The 15,860-nt window shown below is 42.6% G+C and overlaps 1 non-coding gene across 1 annotated transcript; it reads right to left on the bottom strand.

Annotated features, from left to right (window-relative positions):
• Positions 1 to 14,570: 14,570 nt before the first annotated feature.
• On the bottom strand, positions 14,571 to 14,678 carry LOC112135564 (U6 spliceosomal RNA). The gene has a single exon (XR_002916830.1). It is a non-coding gene; the product is annotated as a U6 spliceosomal RNA (small nuclear RNA).
• Between the last annotated feature and the right edge of the window lie 1,182 nt (positions 14,679 to 15,860).

Here is a 15,860-nt window from a genome sequence, read left to right as displayed (position 1 = left end):
ATAGTTAGTTGCATGTTAATGCATGTGGTAAGGACAGACATTTTTAAAGAATGTTAGATGTGGTGTACGGTTATTTAACAGTAGAGCCCGGACTCTGGCCCAGGGCTCCGAAATCCCAGTCCAGGGCCCATTCCACTGCTCCAAGCTGCCCAATTGTATTATCTTTGCTTCCCATGACCGTGGGTTAGTCTGGCTCTGGCTGGCCATGCACAACAACCAAAGCCACCATGGAGCAGTTCACACTGCAGAGAGCAGCCTCACCTGTGATCCATGGACAAATTGGTGGACAAACATGTATTAGTGGAAAATATTATGTATTTGTCCAAAGTTCCATTGTAGTCAAGTTTTCAGGGCAAATTCAGATCTATTTCTGAGATATTTTCTACAGCTATGTCTTACATCTTTGCAGAGACACTTTTTTGGCCTGTGTTCATGGATTTACGCCAAATAGCAGTTTACCCAACACTGTGATTCATTTGTTTGTTTTCTATACACTGTTTGGCTTTTCCTATATTTGGCTTCAACTGAGGACTCTCAACATATGCTTTGTGTGGCTAGTCAGACTTTTTGGTATATATATATTGGAGATGGGGGTCTCACTAGTTTGCCCAGGTTTGTCTCAAACTCCTAGACCCAAGCAATTCTCCTGCCTCAGCTTCTCAAGTAGCTGGGATTACAGGCATTTGCTACTATGCCTAGCTTATTTTGGGATCTTAACATAAAAATAAAATAAAATTAGAACAAAGGCCAGGATTTTTCTAATAATAAATCAGCGACTAGTCTTTTTTTTTTTAACTGAGTATTAACTTCAATTTAATTCTTCTCTTCAGTGAATTTCATAGCATTAATGTTAAAGCACAATTCAGGTCAAGTAGAATATCAGCTCCTGGTGTGTCATTAATAGTACGTAGTTCATGAATAAGAGCCACACAAAGTAGCACAGGTCCACAGAAATGGGCCTGGAGAAATTAGGCCAAACAGAGCTTAAATAAATTAAGGTATAAGATGCTATCTTCTCCCTGCTCTTAAAGCAGCATGTCTTTTCTTATAACTAAACTAAGACACAAGTAGGTACAAGCCTATGGCATAGAGGAGTGCCAGAAGTCTCAAAAGTTGATTCTCCAACGTTCTTCCCTTTTGAAAAAGAACTTTTAAGTTCAGGGGTACACGTGCAGGTTTGTTACATAGGTAAACTTGTGTAATGGGGGTTTGTTGTACAGATTATTTCATCACCCAGGTGTTAAACCTAGTACCCATTAGTTCCATTAGTTATTTTTCCTTATCCTTTCCCTCCTCCCACCCTCCAACTTCTAGTAGGCCCCAGGGTGTGTTGTTTCCTCTATGTGTCCATGTGTTCTCATCATTTAGCTCCCACTTATAAGTGAGAACATGCCATATTTGGCTTTCTGCTCCTGCATTAGTTTGCTAAGGACAATGGCCTCCAGCTCCATCCATGTCACTGCAAAGGACATGATCTCACTCTTTTTCATGGCTGTATAGTATTCCATGGTGTATATGTACCACATTTTCTTTATCCAATCTATCGCTGATGAGCATATAGGTTGATTCCACATCTTTGCTATTGTGAATAGTGTTGTAATTAACATATGCGTGCATGCGTCTTTGTAATAGGACAATTTATATTCCTTTGGGTATATAGCCAGTAATGGAATTGTTGGATCAAATGGTATTTCTGCCTTTAGGACTTGGAGGAATTGCCACACTGTCTTCCACAATGGTTGAACTAATTTACAGTCCCACTAACAGTGTATAAGTGTTCCTTTTTCTCCACAACCCTGCCAACATCTGTTATTTTTTGACTTTTTAGTAACAGCCATTCTGACTGGTGTGAGATGGTATCTCATTGTGGTTGGATTTGCATTTCTCTAATGATCAGTGATGTTGAGCTTTTATTCATATGATTGTTGGCCACATGTATGTCTTCTTTTGAAAAGTGTCTGTTCATGTCCTTTGCCCACTTTTTTAACGGGGTTTTTCTCTTCTTGTAAATTTGTTACTTATAGATGCTGGATATTAGACCTTTGTCAAATGCATAGTTTGCAATACTTTTCTCCCCTTCTATAAGTGGTCTGTTTACTCTGTTGATAGCTTCTTTTGCTGTGCAGAAGCTCTTTAGTTTAATTAGATCCCATTTGTCAATTTTTGCTTTTGTTTCAATTGCTTTTCGCATCTTTGTCATGAAATCTTTGCCCGTGCCTATGTCCTGAATGGTATCACCTAGATCCAACCTGCTTCTTATGTTTGGTGTTCCTACTTCTAGAGTAGTGTTCCATTGGCAGGAGTTTATTCCACAGACTTCTGTCCATTCCTTTACTAATTCCTTCATTCTTCAAATGTTTAGTAGTGCCACTATGTGCAGGAACTAGGAAGAGAAAAACGAGTAGGGCACAGAACTTTTTGTCTGGGGGGAAGATTGAAATAGGCAGATAGCTAAAATTCTGTGTTTGATGATTATCATGATAGAGCTGTACCTATGGGGCTGCCAGTATAGGAGGTGACCCAGAGAAGGGGTCTCATAGAAAATCACAAGGAGAAAGTGTGCATAGTGGAAACATGGTCCTCACAGGGGACAAGTACATGAGCAAAGACAAAGTTGAGTGTGGATATCTCCGACAGGGTGAATGTTTTAAGTTGGCTAGCGGTTATTAAGAAAGCAGAATGAACAATACCCTTCCAGTTTCACAGAGTAAGCTGGGCAGAATTTGACCCACAAGCTAAGACTTGATAGGAAAGTGAGTGAGAACAGACAAAGACTGGAAACCTGGGCCACTGCCCATCTGGGGCTAAAGTGGGCTCTCGGTTGCTGGAGGACCAACTTAAGGCACTGGAGCCTTAAAAGGCACTAAAAGAAGATGGTCAGATAATGCCAAACAAATGTTACCTATTTGGTGATTTGGAGAAAGTAGGCACTGGCTTGCAGCCTTGTATACCAGAGGGAAGCCATAAATTAAGATTTGAATTAATGTGGTTTGTGTAATTAAAACAGGCAAAGCATGTGTTTGGCTTCAGGACTAGGAAGATTGCTGAGTTCCCAAATTATAATCACTCCCACCACTGCACTGTACCCCCAAAGAGCATATGCTCTTCCTCTTACTTAGAATACATCTGTGCCCTCTTCTTTGCCCTTCAAGGCTTGGCACAAGTGTCCCCTCCTTTCCTGCTGGCTCAGACTGTTGGGTATCCCTGCTCCGAGCTCCCACAGCAATTAGCACATCCTTCTCCGTGGATCAGCACTCATTGCATTGGATTGTCCCTGTCTATTTAGCTTTCTGTCTCCCTCCCCAATAGGCTGTGAGCTCTCTGAGGGCAGAAACTGCCTTTCATCTCAATATCCCAGGACTTAACCAAAGATAAGTACATAGTAGCTGCCAATACATGTCTGTGGGTGGACTGACATATAGACAGACAGATGGATTGAATGGACAGATGGATGACTGACCCAAATCAGTAAGAGTTTGCATTCTCCTTGGGAAGACAGACCTTAGAGGGTGAGTGCCAAGGAAAATGCTGAATATATTTTAAAGCTGTGGCAAACCATGGATTAAAAAAACAGGTGCTTTAGTCCAATTCAAACCTACTTGCAATTTTGTTGCTTTATGTTCCTGTTCACAGAAGCACTGTAATTTTAGATCAGGGTTTGCTTAGTAGGCAGGTTTCAAAGATGTGGAATGGGGAGCAATCTAATCAAAAAGGCTCAAACTAGGAGCCAAGAGGTCTAGCTTCTCTTCCTGATCCACCCCACTTCAACTTCCCGATTATGTAACCTAGATGAGCTTCTTATCTCCATAGGATTCCACTCTCTGGCCTCCTGTCTTTCCCCTTTGCGCCCATCCTCCACCCAGTTATTTTTCTTGAAAATAAATTAATCATCTTGGTTATTTGCTTTAAAATCTCCTTGTTGCCTCCAGAGCAAAGTCCAGCTTCTTTGCAGTCAAGCAAGGTCGTCCTTTGAGACTGGTCATCCTTTGTCAAGTTCCTTATATCCATTACTCCATGGCCCCATTCCTCTAACCAAGCTCTTTCATGCCTTTGTGTTTTTTCTACACATGGGATCTGATATCAGAACAACTTTTGGCCTGGCGCGGTAGTTCACACCTGTAATCCCAGCACTTTGGGAGGCCGAGGCAGGCAGATCACTTGAGGTCAGGAGTTTGAGACCAGCCTGGCCAACATGGTGAAACCCCATCTCTATTAAAAATGCAAAAATTGGCCAGGCATGGTGGTGGGCACTTGGAGTCCCAGCTACTTGGGAGGCTGAAGCAGGAGAATCGCTTGAGCCCAGGAGGTGGAGGGTGCAGTGAACTGAGATTGTACCACTGCACTCCAGCCTAGGTGACAGAGCAAGACTCCGTCTAAAAAAACATCAATAACAACAACTTTCCACAGTCATTCCACCTGGCGAGCTCCTATTTATTCATCTTTTAAGACCCAGCCAGTGGAGCCCTAGAAGTTGCTTTCTCAGCAAGGCCTCTTCTAACTCCTTCAGTGAGTGTGAGCACTTCTTCCACTCTGCTCCCATAGAATTTTCTCTTGTTTATGTCAGATCCCTTATAACCCTGATGGAAATTTGCTTACTCATCCATCTATCTCAGTTGCAAAACTCTTGAGTTCCTCTAGGCCAGGGGCCATTATTAGTTGCCAGCACTTGAGAAGGTTCTACAATATATGCTGGTTGAATAAAATCAAATGAGTTATATTGAATTTTACTTGAACTGTCTCCCTAACTGTGACTTATTCACTTCTCTCTCTATATATAAAATCTAATTCTAAGATTGGGCTTTGTGAGCCTTGATCAGAGAGTAGGCATTATTCTGTCCCCTTTATATTTGGTAACAACACTTAATTCTTATCTCAGCCCCGCAAAGCCCACATTACCATTACTATTACTGCTATTTACTGGCTGGGCACAGTGGCTCATGCCTGTAATCCCAGCACTTTGGGAGGCCACAGTGAGAGGATCGCTTGACCCCAGGAGTTCGAGACCAGCCTGGGCAACATAGTGAAACCAAGTCTCCACAAAAAAATTTTTGTAATTAGCCTGGCACGGTGGTATACCCCTGTAGCCCCAGCTGTTCAGGAGGCTGATGAGGGAGGATTGCTTGAGCCAGGGAGGTGGAGGCTCCAGTGAGCTGTGATCATGCCACTGCACTCCAGCCTCGGTAACAGAGCAAGGCCCTATCTCAAAAGTAATTAATTAATTAAATATTACTATTGCCATTACTTTAAAGAAACTGAGGTCTAAAGAAGCTAAGTATCTTTCCCAAGTTATACTTAGTAAGTGGTAAAGCTAATATTTACATGGAAGCCCCTTTCTTTCAAAACTTCAAAACTCATGACCTTTCCAGAATAGCTCTCCTTCCCCAAAGGCCTGCACCTAGTAGGTTCTCATTTGATTGTTTAATTGCTCTGAACTGCTTTGACTAGGACTGTGAGAGTCAGGCTCACCCCAACTTGCAGCTGAGGCCTGGCCATTGCCATGACCCATCCATGAAAGCCCAGACAGCTGCATCTGAATGCTGGCACACATGGAGATGAGGCCCAGATCCTCTTTCTGGCAGGAAGCTGTGTCTTCTAGCACATGGAACCAGCACTCCATTTCCTGGGATCAGAGGGAGCTCTCAGCAAAGAGGACCTCTCACAGTTCATGGGTGTGTCCTGATATCTAGCCCAGAAAATGCTTCCTGGCTCCCGGGAGAATGAGAAATTATTGGCTTCTGGGAAGTTTTTCTAATCATTGAGCCCTCAAAGTGAAAGGTCTCTTGGATGGAAGGGAACAGACCAAGTTTACCCAACCAAGCATGGCCTCAGGCAGCCCCCAGCCACTCTCCACTAGGGCCCACGTAACAGCTGGAGCTTCCTCTTGATAGACGTTCTTCAGCTCCTCGGCATACTTTCCCCCCAAGGGTAGAAGTCTTCCAGGCCCCTGTGCAGTTCACATAAAGCAGAAATCCCACTGCAGAGCTCTCTTCAGGCTGGAAACTGTGCACAGAGCCCTCAGAAGTTTCCTCTTCCTCTATTTTCCATGGTTGCTGCTAACACTTCAGTTTATGTGGAGAACAGAGGCTCACAAAAGGATGTGTGCTCTTGTCCTGAAAAATGTCCCATAGGCATATAAGAGAGAGCCAGGAGAAGTGTATTTACATGCTTGTGAATACCTATTATGTACCAGCCATCTTACATACACCTTTTTTTCTCGTTTAATCATCATGGCAATTATTTTCCTCATGTAAAGATGTATAAACTGAAACTGACTCTAAGCACAACAGCACTTTTTGTTTTTCATTAATAAAAGAGATATTGTGAAACCTTTGACCTTAGGCTGGAGAAACAGTGACTGGAGCTCAGCACAGGAGAAGGTAGGACATAGCCCCAGGTAGAATCCTTACATAAGACAGAGTCTGCTCATTGTCTGAGACTCCATGATACTTTGCATGTGTTTTCCTGCTGGAATCAGGGATTAGATCTGGAGCCCAAATCCAGCTGTCCAATACTGTGAAAAGGAGAAGCAGTTTGGGTTTTACAGAAAGTTACTTGGACTAGAAGTCTGAATATATTTGCTTAAGTTCCAGCTCTATCATTTAACAGATGTGAAACCATACTTTGGTTTTCTCATCTGTGAAGGGGGAATAAAAGTTACCAATCTATTTTAGGGTTTTTGTGAACATTAAACAAGATATTGACATATGTAGGAAGGCCTGGAGAGGCCTGGCCTACTCAAAAGTGAATAATTTTCTTCTCCATTGTCCTTTCTTTGGAGCTCCAGCCATGATTGGACTGCACCTCATTCTTCAGATTAGTTTTTCTCCCACCCCTACCTTCACCAAGCTAAATGAAAAACAGTTTGGTATAGAGGAAGGGGCATAGACTAGGAACTTAGTGACTTAAGTTTGAGTCCTGATTTTATGAATTACTGGCTGTAAGATACTCAAGTGAGTTGACAAGCCTCAATTTCCTCATCTGTTAAATGAGAATAGGATCTCAGTACTTACCTTCTAGGGTTGCCTGAAGACTATGGAAGAGGATGAATACACTAATGCTTTGTCAGTTCTAATGTGCAATACAAATGCAAGTTATTCATCCAGCAAATATTTTTGACCACCTGGTATGGCTCAGGCATGTGCCATGTGATGATGATACAAAGAAAATAAGACATGATCTCCTTTGAGCTTGCAGTCTGACGAGGATAGAGATAAGTACATGGGTAAATACAACACAGTGTGGTATGTGCCATATCAGGGGAGGAGCAGAATGCCTGAAGCACAGAGGAAGGGCATAGTGTGAGTTATCTATTGCTGCAAAACAAACTACCCCAAAACTTTGCAGCTTAAAGCAACAAACATTTATTATCTCATATCATTTCTGAGAGTCAGGAATCTGGGAATGGCTCAGCTGGATAGTTCTGGCTCAGGGCCTTTCATGGAACTTTCATGGAATCAAGCTGTTGGCTGCAATCTCTCTCTCTCTCTCTTTTTTTTTTTTTTAAGAGATGGGATCTCCCTCTCACTTTGTTGCCCAGACTGGTCTTGAACTCCTGGGCTCAAGCTATCCGCACACCTCAGCCCCATCCTCCCAAAGTGCTGGGATTACAGGTGTGAGCCACTGCACCCGGCCTCCTGCAGTTTTTAGAGACTTGACTCTTGACTGGAGATGACAAATCTACTTCCCAGCTCACTGACATGCCTGTTGGCAGGAGGCTACAGTTCCTTGTCATGTGGGCTTCTCTGTAGGTCTGCTCAAGATGGCTTTCCCCCAGAGATATGCAAAAGAGAGAGCACATCTAAGAAAGCCCCCAAGAGGAGCTGTAGTGTCTTTTACAACCTAATCTCATAAGCAGCATATGAGATCTGCCATTTTCACGTCTGCCATTTTGCATTGGTCACAGAGACCAACCCTGGTACAAAGCAGGAAGGGACTACACAAGGGTGTGAAAACCAGGAGGTGGGGCTTACTGGGAGCCACCTGGAATGCTTGCTATCGAAGGTACCCAACACACTGGAAGAGAAGAGGAGCCAGGAAAAGTTTTTTGAAGCTTAAGTTCAGGTGCATTTTTACTGCTTCTCACAGTCTCTGCTGGATATTGGGCTAGTAAGAGGGAACTTTTTTTTTCTATTTAGGTTATTCTGCTATTAAACGAAAATGACATTGTAAATAACACAAAGCAGACTTAGAGCTGTCCAGAAGTGATAATGACTTTGCTGGTGGGTTTCCAGAGCAGCTGCATCCTGGTGAGGTCAGGCCCCACTGGCCCCTTGTATGGCCTTTCAAGTCCATAGACCACTCAGAGATGACCACCAATAACGACCACTTGCCGCTGTTAATAGTGCACCTCACACTGTACTGCAATCATGTGCTTATGTGTCTGATATCCCTCTAGACTGCCCTGAGTGGGCAAGGAACATGTCTCTGGCACATGACTGTGTCTACCATCCAGGAAGACGCTTGGCATTGTGCCTAACAGTTGGATGGAAAAAATTAATGGAATTTAAATAAATTCAGAGGACACTGAAAACGCCATTGGCTCGATACAGGTAAATAATTATGTTTATGGAATTAGGCTAGGTGATTCCTGAGTTTCAGGACCTATGATATATGCTTTGCATATTTTATTTAATACTGATAATAAGCCTATGATAAGTGTAATTATCCCCACTTAACAGATGAAGAAACTAAGGTCATACAACTAGAAAATGGCAGAGCCTGGATTTGACCCCAGGCCTATCAGACTCCAAAGCCTGTGCAACTAATCATATCATATCTAGTGGTAGATCTTCTCAAACAAACAATTGCAGATCTGAGGGACTTTGGGACTTTTGGTGACTAAAAAAACAGACAAAAAAATTAAACAGCTTTAAGGAACAATTTGACCAACATGTTAAGAGCCAGGTATTTTCCCTACATACATATGCCTGTGTGTACACACACACACAAACAAACACACACCCCTTATTTTTCCAGGAAAGCCTAGCTTAAGTCCCACCTCTTCCAGGAAGCCTTCCTTGACTCACAGTGATGTTTGTCTCCCTCAAACTCCTGCTGCACTTGCAATGGTGCCATTCAGCTGGTATTTACCCTAAGGAGTCTTGATTTGCAGTTTATCCTGTTTGTATCTCAGGTTCATGGGTTTCTTCTCCATACACTGAGAAAGCTGGACTACTTCCCAAAGGACCTTTTTGTCTTGCATATCATAGGAGGTACTTCCTTATTCCCCACTGGCACATCACCTCCTTGCAGGAAGGGTCATGTTTTTGCATGTGGCAGGCCCTCACTGACAGCAGTGCTTTTACCCAATCAGGTTGGAAGAGCCCACTCTCTATTGTCTCCTGACTAGATTGAAAATTCCTAGAGACCCTTTATCATGTCCCAGCATCTAGTGGAGGGCGTGGAGTATAGGAGGTTCTCCATAAGGAAATCCTGGATAAATACATGAGTGAGTGAATAAATGAAACGGTGGCAATGATTGTAACTTTAATGAAAACCTCTAGTATCCTTGGCATTATTACATTAACAGGAATAATGTCTTCTACTTGTTTTGTGCTTTGCCTTTCTCCGGGAAGCATCTCCTTCAGGCCCTTTCCCTCCCGCCAGGGATTTTGCCTACGGAACTAGGACAGAACACTTGAAATCAGAGTAGGCAGAGCTAGAGACACATTTACAAACTTTGACTTGGCTTGTTTCAAACTGCCTGCCAACCCATCACCCTTCTGTTTGGACTGATTACCACATTACCTTCCTTTATTGCAAGACATTTTCATAACATGAAGCAGTGCCCCAGCCTACAGCTTTATTTGCACAGGTTATATCTGTGATCAGTTTCCTTTCGGATGCCATCCCCCATCTCCCACAGGAGGGGAGGAGGTTGCTCCTTCATCTTAGCAGTGGCATTTCCCCCCGGATCCCACTGTCAAATGGGAGATTTCTAGGAAGCCTCCTTCAACAGCTACTCCTATACAGGATCAGAGGCCTCCTCTTAGTCTCCCTCAGTGTCTCTGCTAGGACCTTCCCTTGTTTTACCTTTTTTTCTATTTCCTGCCTTACTGTCAGGAAGGCATATGGTGCAGTAGTAAAAAGCATGGGTTTTGCAGTTAGAGCTGGATTTTCATCCTGGGTCTGCCTCTTATTAGCTATTCAGCTTGGGCGAATTACTAAACTTCTTTGAGCCTCAATTTTCTTATTTGTAAACTAGGAAGAATAATATTACCTGCTTCATAGGGTTATTGTGAGGTTTACTACTGCAAGGGGTTCAGAACAGAGCCTGCAAATAATACACACTTCAGTAAATGTTATCTATCACAACTATAATATGGTGTGTTGACTGCTGACACTGAGGATGACATGGGTAACAAGAGGCTGGGGTGAGTTATCATCATCATCAACATTTTGATGGAAAAAGAAAGAAATTCAGATTTACCAGCAAGGCACGGTGGCTCAGGCCTGTAATCCCAGCACTTTGGGAGGCTAAGGCAGGTGGATCACCTGAGGTCAGGAGTTTAAGACCAGCCTGGCCAACATGGCAAAACCCCGTCTCTACCAAGGCCAAAAATTAGCTGGGGATGGTGGTGCATGCCTGTAGTCCCAGCTACTTGGGAGGCTGAGGCACAAGAATCATTTGAACCCAGGAGGTAGAGGTTGCAGTGAGCCAAGATTACGCCACTGTACTCCAGACTGGGCGACAGAGCAAGACCCTGTCTCAAAAAAAAAAAAAAAAGAAAGAAATTCAGATTTACTGAACAGTAGATTGAGAGCCTTAGTTATCCAAACACATTTAATATTTAGAAGGAACCCAACTTGCTGGAAAAGCTCAGGGGGTAAAGGCGGTTGCTCCACGTCACTCAGCCAGGGTGGGAAGCAGGTTTTTCTGACTCATTTCTTTCCCTGTTCCCCAGCAGAACCTTCTGGGGCCCACTGGAGCTTTTTGATCTTCTCAGGGATGAACCCATGTGTTTACCTTGATCATTGATGATCAACGTCATCAATTGATGATATGAAGGCCATCCTTTCTCATACTTAGAGCTAACACTGCTGTGTATGTTTTGCTCCTACCTTTTTCCCACTTCCTTTAAGTGGCCTCAAGATGTTCAGTGAGTCCTGCTCCAACTTCTCTTTTCCACTCAGCACCCGTGTCTCTGGTTTCCTGGCAAACTCTTTTTGCTATCTCTGGCCCTATTGCCCTCCTCCTTTTGTTACCCAGAAATTCATTCCCACGGCCTCAGCTTACCTTGTGTCTGGGACTGTCTGTGCTAACCTCAGCAGGACTGGTATCAGAAGCCCAGGACAGGCCTAAGCTGGCTCAGCTTCATGCCGGGCTGGGGCTGGGGGCTGGGGGCTGGTCATAGGGAACCAGGGGGATGACAGAGACAGGAAAGTAGCTTCCCTAGCAGGTGAGGGCAGACAGTGTGCCTGGAGATGCCACATAAGCAATTGATAAGTTAGGAATGCTCTGCCAGGGCTCCTGGGAGATCTCACAGGGAGGAAATCCGCAAGGCCTTGGACCTAGGGGAGTTAGGATAAGGCAGGCTGAATGCTAGGTTTTGGGTCAGGAGGTTTTGGGTCAGGAGGAATTCAGTTCCAACAGGATCCAAAAACGGAATGCGATTGGGAATTTTTGAACAGGCCCAGTTTCAGTCTATTTGTAATAATAAACCATTAGATTGTTCCAGAAAGTCCATTATTTTGGCATCCAGACTGAATGATCCAGGCTGCCTCTCCTACACAGAAATTATACTAAAAATCCTTTGGTAGACATTGGGTTCTGATTTTTAGTTCTGAAAACCCAGTCTCTGTACGTAACCCATATTCCATCATCTAAAATATCTAGGACATGATATATGCTATCATCATATTCCATTTTTCTAACTTCCTGGGATAAATACTTTTGCCTACCATCCTATTTCTTCTGTCAAAGTTAACAAGTTTTAATTACACAAGTGATTATAAATAAATGAATACATTCTTTGCATTTTATTTTTTAAGAGACGAGGGTCTTACTAGGTTTCACTATGTTGCCTAAGCCTGGTCTTGAACTCCTAGTCTCAAGCGATCCTCTTGCCTCTGCCTCCCAGAGTTCTGGGATTATAGGCGTGAGCCACTGCACCTGGCCTGCAAAATGTTTTTAAAATAAACAAGTAGAAAGTAAAAAGTAAAAATCTTACATATTCCCACTCAACCCCACCTTCTTCGGTAAGTTATCGTGCTATCAGTTTCTGCCATAAGTTTCTCTACGCACTTACATATTTAAGAACATGCAATGGCATACACGGTTAGGGGTTTGGGAAAGAGAGGGGTGGACTACCGTGGCAGAGGGAAATATTTTATCCCTGGCATTAAGCCCTTTGCCTGTCTGTTCTTGAACTCCTAGCCCCAAGCGATCCTCTTGCCTCTGCCTTCCAGAGTTCTGGGATTATAGGCGTGAGCCACTGCACCTGGCATGCAAAATGTTTCTCAGAATAACCCTATGAAATAGGTACTGCATATTGTCATCCCTAATTGACTGCTGAAGCAGCTAAGGTAATCTCACCCAAAGTCCCAGGACTAGTAAGTAGCCAAACATGGATTTGAACCACAGCACTTTAACTCCAGTATTGGCACTGTTTACTGGCTGTGCTATGGGAGCCTCCTGGTGTTCTCTCTATTTTTTACTTAATTTACAGTGTAAATGGACTCTTCTACAAACTTTTCTCCAGGTTAGATAGCTAGAAATGGAAAATTTTGTTACATACTTCCAAGTTGCTCTCTAGAAACTGTGATAACAACTGATAATCCCACAGAGTTTGAGAGTGTCATTTCCCCTGAAGTTTTGCTAATGTTGGATTTTATTGTTTATTCATTTTTTACAACCTGAAGACTAAAAATATTTCATACTTATTTTAAGTTACATTTCCTTATGTACCCATGAGACCCATAAGCATGACATTGTTATATGCTTATTGACCACTTACATTTCTTCCTCTGTTTAATTACCTGTTCAATTCCTTGGTTCATTTTTTAATAGTTTAGTTTAATTTGTATTTTATATTCATTGATAAGTACTCTTTATGTATTAAGGATATTAATCTTCTGTTGTATATTTGGCAAGTAATCTGTCCTTTTCACTCTTTAACTTTTGCTTATAGTATTTTTGTTGTATATTTCTGGTTTTTAAATTGAGATTTTATTCGGTTTATCGATCAATTTTTATTTTTTTTTAAGACAGGGTCTCATTCTGTTGCCCAGGCTAGAGTGCAGTGGTGCGATCTCAGCTTACTACAACCTCTGCCTCCCAGGTTCAAGTGATTCTCATTCTCATGCCTCAGCCTTCTGAGTAGCTGAGATTACAGGCATGTGTCACCACGCTGGCTAATTTTTGTATTTTTAGTAGAGACAGGGTCTCACCATGTTGGCCAGGTTGGTCTCGAACTCCTGACCTCAAGTGATCTGCTCACCTTGACCTCCTAAAGTGCTGGGATTACAGGCATGAGTCACCACACCCAGCCTTTTAGATCAATTTGAGGAGAACTGACACCTTCACATTATTGATCCTCCATCCAGGAAATGGCACATCTCTCCCATTATTTGTTGTTGTTTAGTAAAGTCATAAAGAATATTTATTCCTAGATTTAAGTATTTTTATTTTCTAAAACTTCCCATTCTCTTCATTTGGGAATTAATGCAAGATTTTTACTAACTTTTTAAATATTAGGCATCAAAAACTACTTAGACCACTGTAGGTTTGCTAGTTTCTCACCTTGTCACTGTTCCTTGTATATAGCATCTTCTTTTCTTCAATTTAATTTTCCTTCATGGCTCACTGCAGCCTTGACTTCCTGGGATTAAGTGATCCTCCCACCTCAGCCCCCCACGTAACTAGGACTACAGGCACAAGCTACCACACCCAGTTGATTTTTGTATTTTTGGTAGATACAGGGTTTCCCTGTGTTGCCCAGGCTGGTCTTGAACTCCTGAGCTCAAGCAATCCGCCCTCCTTGGCCTTCCAAAGTACTGGGATTACAGGTGTGAGCCACCACCCCGGCCTAGTTTCCTATTTCCGTTTTGGGGTGCCTGACTTAATGTTCTACAAGCAGTAATCAGTTTAAATTTTGTGGACCAACTAGGTAAAGCAGTTAATTATAATTATGCTATCATCATGCATGAATATACATTAGAGTGGTGCAAATGCTTTATTTGAGATCTTTAAATTTTTGTGTCCACTAAATTAAAGATTGAGTAGCAAATCAAAATTAAAACTAGAGGAAAAGTCAAAGTTCAGCTTCTAGCTAGAGTTGTTATAGCAACTCCAGGAAATAAATCTGCATACACAGAAGGGAGAGCAAGAGGAAATAACTGTTGATCTCTAATGTGAGCTCTAGGCTATTGTTTTTCTATTTCTTCAATACTTTCATGTTGAGATGACTAGAATTATGATTCTTTCATGTATTCCATTATATTCTCTGTCATATTTTTCTCTTGAAACCTGTCTCAGGAAGAACCAACTTTCTGAAGGAGACGGAATCATCATGCCTTCACATTCCTAAAGATGGGGTAACCTGGGTTTGTTCTTTCTCTCTATATATATGTTTAATATGGAACACTTCATGAATTTGTGTGTCATTCTTGTGCAGGGGCCATGCTAATCTTCTCCGTATCATTCCAATTTTTAGTATATGTGCTGCCGAAGCCAGCACAGGATTTGTTCTTTCTGATCCCATTTGGTTCATTCATTCATTCAACAAATATTCATTGAGCATTTATGACACTGGTTTTCAACCTGGTTACATAATAAAACCACCCAGGGAACATTTCCAAAATACCATTACCAGGTTTCACCCATAGATTAATGGAGCCCAGGCCAGGCCTGTACACTTCTAAAGCTCCTCAAGCAATTATGATGCATATGAGGGTTGAACACAGCTGCCCCATGATATATTAGGTCCTGTGCAAACAAGAGGGGATGCAAATAAAAATAAATAATTGCTAACATTTATTGAGAGTGCACACTGTATGTCAGGTACTATTCTCAGTTCCTTATGTGTTTTAACACATTTAATCCTCTCAACAACCCTAGAAGGTAAGTATTATTCACTGTGTATAGACAAGAAAACTGAGGCACAGAGAGGCTAAGTAACTTGTCCAAGGTAACACATCTAGGAAGTGGCAGTCAGGTCTTGGAGTCCATCCTCTCTTTTCTATGGCCCATCCACAGTATCACAGTCGAGTAAATAATGAAAAGACAGGAGATATGTATCAAGAAGAACACCTAAAGTGACAGGTGGAGGAAGGAGATAGGGTCAGGAAGGCTTCCTGTAGGAGGTGGCACTTCAATTAAATAGAGGAAAAATGGAAACCAGAGAGCAAAGTGGGGTATAGAGTTCCTCAGATTCCTTCCTCCCTTGTCTTGCTAAACAACCTGCCTCCCCTAGTCCTAGAAGCTCTGTCCTCCCTCTTCTCCACACTGAAAACACTGGAATGCCCTCAATCATCCTTAATATGCCTAACATTTCAACTGGGAAGTCTGAAGTCATGCACAATTACTCATGCAATTTTTCCTTCAGACAATAGGTCCTTCTGTGTGCTTCTCATTCAAATATATAAAGCTTCACTCTGTTGTTTTAAAAAAGTCTTTGTTGTAGAAACAATTCACAAATGTGTCAAACACACATTGGTTCCCCACCCCCTTCTCTGTCCCCTCACCTGATTGGGATGCTAGCTTGCCAGGGACGTGTGCCCACTTGCCGACTCTGCCCAGAATGGAAGCTAGCCCTGCATTTCACATCACTTCTAACCAAGTAGGGCTCTAAGTTTAAGTTTGAGGTTAACCTCAGGGGGCATTTAGCCACACCTGCCACCCCCTCTGCCTGGCCTCATGG

This window comes from Pongo abelii, chromosome 9 (assembly GCF_028885655.2).
Source record: "Pongo abelii isolate AG06213 chromosome 9, NHGRI_mPonAbe1-v2.0_pri, whole genome shotgun sequence".
Lineage (NCBI taxonomy): Eukaryota > Metazoa > Chordata > Mammalia > Primates > Hominidae > Pongo > Pongo abelii.
The sequence above is the reverse complement of the archived record's forward strand: the minus strand, read 5'-3'. Positions and strand labels throughout refer to the sequence as shown.